General features: G+C 40.6%; 1 pseudogene; it reads right to left on the bottom strand.

Annotated features, from left to right (window-relative positions):
• Positions 1–2,547: 2,547 nt before the first annotated feature.
• LOC104875942 overlaps positions 2,548–8,872 on the bottom strand; it is a 22,789-nt pseudogene continuing 16,464 nt past the window's right edge.

Consider the following 8,872-nt stretch of genomic DNA (forward strand, 5'->3'; position numbering starts at 1 on the left):
TTTCCAACTCTTTGTTAGTAACACTGCTTAAAACACGAACATTTTACAGCAGTACAAAACTGTTCTTTCTTCACGTCCTTATTCTATAAGCTTTTTTTTCACTTTTAAATATGTGACATGTTCAGCTCTTTTGTTAAGAATGAAGACACGAGTACACACATTGGCACAGGCCTACACAGCATCAGGACCCTCGATTACACTGCCTTTTGCCTCTCCATCTTGTTCACTACGAGCTCTTCAGGGAGCTGCCACATCCTGTGACAGCAAAGGCCCTCTTCTAGACTCCTCCAGCAGGGCCTGCCATTCACACACCCCTTGGTTATGCCAGCCCAGGCCCAGGCACTGTTTTCTGTGCAGTTGGAGATGCCATAACCCCTCGGAATTGTGATCCATCTCCCCAGCATATTTCCCAGATGTAGCAATAGCTTGGGCCCAGGCCCTACTCAGGAAGTAGAGCTCACAGATTGCTGCAATCCATCGATCCGTTGTTTGTAGGCTAGAGCTAGCAGTAAATTTAACATCATAGTTGAGTGCACCCTTTTCTTTCAACACTACAAACTGCATGAGTCAGGATTTTTGTGGCGCTGAGCAGGATCCACTTCTGTGTCTGGTCCTCAATCCAGATCACCTGCAGTTTCTCCATAACTATTATCAAATGTTTGTTAGCCTCACTGCCTTCAGTGAAGCAGATCCTTTAACAGCTTCTTTCACTTTGTTCTTGTTCTTAAAGGTTGCAGCTGTGTGGAATGGAACATGCCCGACTGGCAGACACTGATTTTGCAGCTCTGTAGTCTTCTCTTCTAATTTTGTTTCCCAGTCACCTCGTGATGTGGCCTCTCACTGGCAATATCAGCAGGTTTCAAATGCTCGAGAGCATTTGCAATGTGCAAAGCAACATGAGATTCTATTAAGCACAGAAGACAGAGAGGCACTTAAGAGACATGGTAAACATGAGCTGTACAAGGTGGCTCTGGTGTAACAGCAGACTTTTTTTTTTTTGAGACAGGGTCTCACTATGCAGTTGAGACTGACCTGGAACTCACTATGTAGCCCACTCACCCTGTGAGTGGTCTCGAACTCACAGTGATCCTCCTGCCTCAGCCTCCTGAGTGGTGGGATTACAGGCATGCGCCACCATTCCCAGCAACAGCATACTTCTCAGCAAACCTCTTTTTTAATAGAAGGAGTGCATCCTAAAGTTATAACAAAAAGTCCAGAATAGTAAACACATAAGCCAGTGATACAGTTATACATTATCAAATATCATGCATTGTACATAACTGAACAGGCCATGCCATACTATGAGTGGCCCTGCAATACATTTATCCTAGCATCAACACAAACACACGAGTAAAGTATTGTGACTCTCGAAAAGCATGTAAAACTCAACCAATTGGTAAGCTTTCTGTATTCCTTCCTGTTTTATTCTTTCTGCAGCTCATTCTCTCCTTCCTGCAGAGACAATTTTTAACCTTTCACATTTTTGTTGCTAAAAAGTTCATTGTGAGTGTTGAGGCCGTGACTCTATTGATAAGTGTGGTCTACTGTGCCACTGTGTAGAATGTGGTGTTATATGTCGTAAGCAGAATGACTCAGTGATCGCTGCCTGTATATGATGGTGATATCCAGGCAAATGCAGGGATCAGAACTTTCTTCAATTTGTTTGGTCAATGTTTCTCCTTTATTTCCCATAATAAGCATCAAAGTATATAAATCTTTGCAAATTATTTCTATTTGTATAGTAAATCCATAGCAGGGGAATGGCTGACTAATTAGTACACGTGTATTATCTTGTTTTGGGGGGTGGGAGTTGAGACAGGGTCTTATTATATAGTTCAGTCTGTCCTTGAGCTCACTATGTAACCCAGGCTGATCTCAAACTTGAAACAATCCTGCCTCAGCCTCCCAAGTGCTGGAATTACCAATGTGTTCCACCAAACCCAACTCCTTATGTGAATCTTAAATGGTAACATCCACTGTCAAATTGATGTCCAGAAGAGTTACATAAGTTATTCTACAGCTAATAAGAACTGATCATTTCATATTTTTGAATCTCATAGGTAAAAAATATCTCAGTGTTTTTAACTCATAGCATTTTAAACAGATAATGCTAAATATTTCTGATGGGTGTCTTAGATACTCTCTCACTGCTAAGCCACAATACCTGACACCCACCACTTAAAGGAGGAGAGGTTTATTTTGGCTCATACTTTGTATTTCAGGCCATATGTGGGTGAAAGGCAGGGCAGAATGGCAGAGGGGCATTGCAGAAGAGAAACAGTCCATGACATGGCAGTGGAAAGCAGAGAGAGAGAGAGAGAGAGAAAAATCAAAGGAAGAGGCCATGCCCCTAGTGAAATCACCTCCACTGATGATTAGTATCATACCCCAATGATCTAATCACCTCCTAAAAGCCCAACCAATGTTTGCTTGAGCACTTGGGATATAAAACATAACCTTCAGCCCCCAGCCCCCAAAAGACTCATGAGCATCTCTATGCAAAATGCATTTAGCCTACATCTAAGAGTTGCCAAAGTCCTAACAGTTTCAGCAGGGCTGAAAAACTCCAAGTCCAATATCTCCTTTGACATCCAAGGTGAACTCAGCTATGAGCCCCTGCGAAAATGAAAAAAAAAGTTAAACACTGCCAGAATATAAAGGCACAGGGTGAACATCCCCATTCCACAAAGGAGAAATAGGGTGATAGAATGGAATGCTACCAAAGCAAGACCAAAGTCCAGCAAGGAAAACATCAAACCCAATAGCTCCCTGTCCACTGCCCTGGGCAAATCACAGTGCAATGTGGACTCCAAGGGGTTCGGTGGCCCCATCCCTATGGCACTGCCTGTGGTTGTAGACTTCATGGTGCTGACTGCTCCCTCTGTGTGGCTTTCCTCAAGTGTTCCATGTTCCTGGCTTTTTGAACATCCTGGGGCCTCCACTGCACTTCCACCTCACTCTCATAGCTTGACCCACTGCCCTCTCAGGGGCACCCTGCCTGGCCTCCCAGGCCTCCTTGCAAATCTGGCTGGAAGTCTTCCTGGCCCCACAATGCTTGCATTTTGCATTAGTGTAAACCCAGCACCACACGGATGACACCAAGGTCTGTTGACAGCTCAAGCAGTAGACTCGCTCTTTCTCCTCCTGCTTGTGTTGCAGAGGCCTCAGAGTAATAGGGTGGCTGAGCAGGGTGAACTGAATTCTGGGGAATCAATTTCCTAGGCTGCCTTTCTTGAACATCATGCCCTGGGGCTCTCTTCTCAAAGAAAAGTCTTCACTTTTGCACTCTTGAGCCTGCAAGGATGGGGTCTTACTGATTCCATACATGCTCTTAAACCACCATTTTTCCATTTTCCTGTTGTAAAGTAGTTGGCTTCTTTTCAGTGCTAATCTTTTCAGCAACCAACCTCTCCTCTGTTGTGTCTTTGCACAGCACAGCACAGCTTTGCCTGAGCTTCTTTTCTGGTCGTATTCAAAACTTTAAAAATCATTCAGCTTGGCTGTTTGCTCTTGATTCTTAATGTAAAACTGGCAAAAGCTCCCAACAGTACCCAAGCCATAACCTCAATATTTGGCTGCCTTGAAATTTCCTCTACTACACTCAGTTGTTTGTAGCCCTTACTCTTAATCTCCAGCAGAGTCTCAAGACAGGCCTACTGTCTAAGGACAGCAAAATATAGATAAATTTTCTTCCAGAGCATAACACACATGACCTGAAGAACAACTACCTTGTTCCAAACTGAAACTTGCTGAACCTGGTCTTTTCCATCTGCTTTTTTAAAAAATCAGCATTCTGGTCTTCTTATGTCTTATCTCTCTGACCAGCATCTCCCCTCAAGCTTGGCTTATAGCATTATAGGGCTGCTTCTCAGACATTTCTGAACCTGTCCAAATTCCTCCAATGAACCAGTCCCAAAGGCTGCTAAATCACATGATCAGGTTCAGTCACAACCTCATTATCTGATACCAAAATTTGTCTTAGTTACTTTCTTTCCACTGAGACACAATACCAGACACTGTCAACTTAAAAGAGAAAAAGCTTATTTTGGCTTGTGGTTTATAAGGGCTTTCAGTCTCATAGTCCACTGGCTCCAAGGTAAAACCTCATGGCAGAGGGGCATGGCAGAGGTGAAACAGCTCATAGCATGATGGAAGGAATCAGAGAGAGGGAGGAGGGAGGTAGCCTGACCTTTCCAGAACCTCACCCCCAATGATCCACATCTTTCAACCAGGCTTTAGCACCCAACATCATGTTTAACTATAAACCTGGCAGTGGGTTAATTCAGTGATGAGTATCAGGCACTTATGATCCCAATCACCTCTCCAAAGCCCCACCAATGAGTGCATGGGGCTTTGGGGAGACATCTAGATATAAACTATAATTGTGGGAATGTGAATTAGTATAGCCTTATGGAAAACAATATGAAGGTTCTCAAAAAACTAAAAATGAACCAAGTATAGGGCACGTGCCTGTAATCCCAGTACTCCGGAAGGCTGAGAGAGGAAGACTGCAAATTTAAGCCCATCCCAGGTAACTTAGAGACTTAATGAGAGCCGGTCTTGAAATAAAACTAAAAAGTGTTGGGATATAGCTCACTGCAAAGGCCCTGGGTTCTGTCCCCAATACTACACACACACACACACACACACACACACACACACACACACACACTCTCTCTCTCTCTCTCTCTCTCTCAATCTAAAAATCAAACTACTATATGATCTAGCAATCCCACAATGAGGTATATATATTCAAATGAATTGAATTGAAATTAATATTTGGAAGGATAATCTAAAAATCAAACTACTATATGATCCAGCAATCCCACAATGAGGTATATATATTCAAATGAATTGAATTGAAATTAATATTTGGAAGGATATCTGTATTCCCATGTTCATATCTGTATTTCCATGTTTATTGTGGTATTATTTGTAATAGCTAAGATACAGAATCCACTTATAGGTCCATCAATGGGTAAGTAAAATATGATATTCAAGGAGTGATTAAAACTCTGATAAATTTTAAAATGTTATCACAGTAAAAGACACATTGCCACTAATCCCTCTCAAAATCTTTCCCCTCACTTTGCAGATTTATCCCATTATTCTTGTCACTTTCTAAAGCAGTTCTAGAAGTCCTCTTTCATACTGTAAACAGTATGATAAGAAAATACAGTTGAGTGCTGCTGCCCAGTACCATCCAATAGGAAGGCAGGATCATAAAAAACAACATTGCAGTCTGTCTCATTTAGTGTGTTCATGGGATCTGGTACCATGTGACTACTAACCCTTCCCCAAGTCCGACTGACCGTGCAAGCTAAACATTTTGTGTCAATTCAGGACACTGAGGCAGCCAGGACAACACAACACAGACATGAAGAAGGACTTCCAGAGATGCTTCAGAAAGTGTCAAGAGCGATAGGAATGTTCACACGAGGAGGAGTACTGTATTCTGAGGGATATTAATGGCAATGAAGGGCAATTTCTCTTTTACTGTGATAATTTTTCCTATTTAAACACACATCGCTTTTTTGCTCACACCTTGTATATATACAATAAATATTATTCAGCTATAAAGAGAATGAAATCTTGTCATTTGCAGCAACATGGATGAAACTGGAAGATATTATGGACATTGGAATAAGTCAGGCACAGAAAGACAAACACTACAAATTCTCACTTCCATGTGGAATACAAAAATTAATCTTAAAGGAGTAGAAATAGAACAGGGGTTACCAGAACTCAGGGAGGGTGTGGAGGATGGGGGACAGGAACACAGTGATTATTAGTACAGGAGTGTGGTCAAATACATAATTTCTAATAGTTTGTGGCATAGTGGGATAACTATGGTTCACAATAATTAATTAAAATTTTAAATAGGTAGGAGAGAGGATTTTGAATGTTTCTAACACAAAGAAATGATTAACATCTGAGATATATGCCAATTACCTTGATCTAATTATCATATCTTATATAGATGTATTAAAATGTTACATGTATTCTATAAATATGATTACTATATGACAATGAAAATTAAAATGTATTTTTAAAACACTGATCTCTAATGTTCCTTGTCCATTTATATCTATACTTCTGTGAATTTCTTGCTAAATCTTTTAGAGCATTTTTCTTTTTTTCTTTTTTTGGTACCAGAGCTTGAAGTTGGAGCCTTGCACCTGTGAGGCAGGTGGTGGAACCACTGGGCCAAATCCCTGTCCCTAGAGCATTTTTCTATTGAGATTCTCATCTTCTTTTCTTATTGATTTGTAAGAATCTCCTTAAAGATATTATAGATATGCTATATAACATCTATATATTAGATATTCCTTTTGCTATGATTTAGATCTAAAATGTCCTCCTAAAGTATTTTGTGTTCAGAGGTGAGGATTTTGTAAGATGACTGAATCATGAGGGAGCTATACTAACCATGGGTTAACTCACTGATAAATTCATAGCTTACTGAATCATTAGGAGGTAGGGCCTGGTCAGAATGGTACAAACTGGAAGGGTATAGTCTTGTCTTTGACTCCTTCTCTCTTCCTGGTAAGGGAGACAAAAGACCTCTACACTGAAAACTATAGCACTCTGAAAAAAGTGATTGAAGAGGATATAAGAAAATGGAAAGACATCCCTTGTTCCTGGGAAGGAAGAATCAACATAGAGAAAATGGCCATACTTCCAGAACTGCTTTACAGATTCAAGCAATCCAGATTGAAATCCCAAAGAACTAGAGAAAATAATCCAAAAATTCATTTGGGGGCCAGAGATTTGTCTCAGTGGCACTGTGCCTGCCTCACAAGCACAAGGTCCTGAGTTCAATCCCCAGTACTGGAAAAAAAATCATTTAGAACCAGAAGAAACTTAGAATATAAAAAACTATTCTAGGCAACAGAGACATGGCAGGGTGTATAACAATCCCTAAACTTGAAACTATACTACAAAGCCACTGTGATAAAAACAGTAAGGTACTGGCAAAAAAACAAAAACAAAAACAGATCCAAGGATCAGTGGAATAGATTAGAAGATGGAGAAACAAATCCAGATGTGCTCAGATACCTCATCTTTGAAAAAGGAGCCAACCATTCTCACTTGAGGAAAGATAGCCTCTTTAATAAATGGTGTTGGAAAAACTGGCTTTCACCCTGCCAAAGATTAGAACTAGATCCATATCTTTCACCATACACTAAACTAAAATCCAAGTGGAGTAAAGATCTAAATATTAAAATGGAAACACTAAATTTACTGGAAAATAATCTAGGTAGAACTCTTGAAGACACTGGCATACGAAAAGACTTTATGAACAAATCCTCAGTATCCTGGGAATTACCACAATGAATCAAAAACTGGGATCTCAGCTTTTTAAAAAGCTTCTGCACTGCAAGAGAAACCACCAATAGAGGTAAGAGACAACCTACAATGTGGGAAAAAGATTTTACCAGCTCTTCCTCAGACAAAGGACTACTATCTAGCATATATAAAGAACTCAAACTCCTCTGGAGCCATGCCATTTCCAGTGGGTGCTGATTGGCTCCAACACAGCACCAGGCAGGTGAGTTTAACATCATCACCCCGGCTTGGACTCAGAGCCTCTCTCCTGAGCGGCCTCCTCTGGAGCAATGCTGTTTCCAGCAGGCACCACTGATTGGCTCAGACACAGTGGCAGGAGGGAAGCAGCATGGGCGCCACTGAGCACCATTGCCCACCCACCCCTGCTATTAGATCCACTGACTGAGGCAGTCCTAGGATGCACTTTGCTGAGGCGTGGCAGGCTATAAAGGGTGGTGATTGATCCTATTATGTTTCTGATTGTATCAATAGGGATAAAGGATAGGGATTGATTTGATGAGTTGTTTTCTCAATTATGAAAATGAGAATGTCTGCAAGTCATTAGAGAATCAAAGGCTGGGATGCAACCATATCAGGAAGATTTAATGACCCAGAGATTGAATCAAGGTCAACCCAACAGCAAAAATAAAGATGAGAAAACACTTAAGCAAACCACAAAGACAGACTTCCAGTCAACCAATGGCAAACAGTATGGCAAAGGAAGATGAAAAATCAGATAGTGGACCTCCAGGACACTCAGAACTCACAGCACAGGAAGTGAAAAAACTGATCAATCAAGCTCTAGAAAAATTCAAAACAGAAATTATTTCCCAGATAACCATAGAGATGGTGCAAAATGAAAGACATGATTTGAGAATCCAGAACAGAAACTGACAAAAACATAGATGAGCTTGGGAACATAATAGAAACCATGAAGGCCCACAATAAGAAAGAAACGGAAACAATGAACACCCACCAAAGGAAAGAAATGGAATCCATTAAACAGATTCAAACAGATATCCAGGAGATTAAAAACTCTATTGAAAGCATAGGCAACTAAATAAAAGATTGTGAAGATAGAATCTCAAATATAGAAGATAGGATAGCAGACAGTGACCATGAAAAGAGAGGTCTCTTAAAAACATTCAGGGAGCATGAGAAATCAATCCAACAACTTCTAGATGATGCAAAGAAAAATAACATAAGACTGATAGGAATCCAAGAAGTACCAGGAGAAAATGAAAATGACTTAAAAGAGCTGTTCACAGAATTAATGACAGAAAACTTCCCAAACAGAGGGGAAGAATTAGACATAGAGATAAGCGAGGCATATAGGACACCAACTAGCTACAATCAAAAAAAATCTACACCTAGACATATAATAATCAAGATCCCAGAAACCCAACAGAAGAACAAAATACTACAAGCAGTAAGAGAAAAGAAACAAATCACATGCAAAGGAAAGACCATCAGAATCACAGCAGATTTTTCAACACAAACCCTCAGGTCAAGGAGAGCCTGGAATGAGGTATTTCAAGTCCTA

Source organism: Fukomys damarensis, unplaced genomic scaffold, assembly GCF_012274545.1.
Source record: "Fukomys damarensis isolate Sample0158 unplaced genomic scaffold, DMR_v1.0_HiC HiC_scaffold_32, whole genome shotgun sequence".
Taxonomy (NCBI): domain Eukaryota; kingdom Metazoa; phylum Chordata; class Mammalia; order Rodentia; family Bathyergidae; genus Fukomys; species Fukomys damarensis.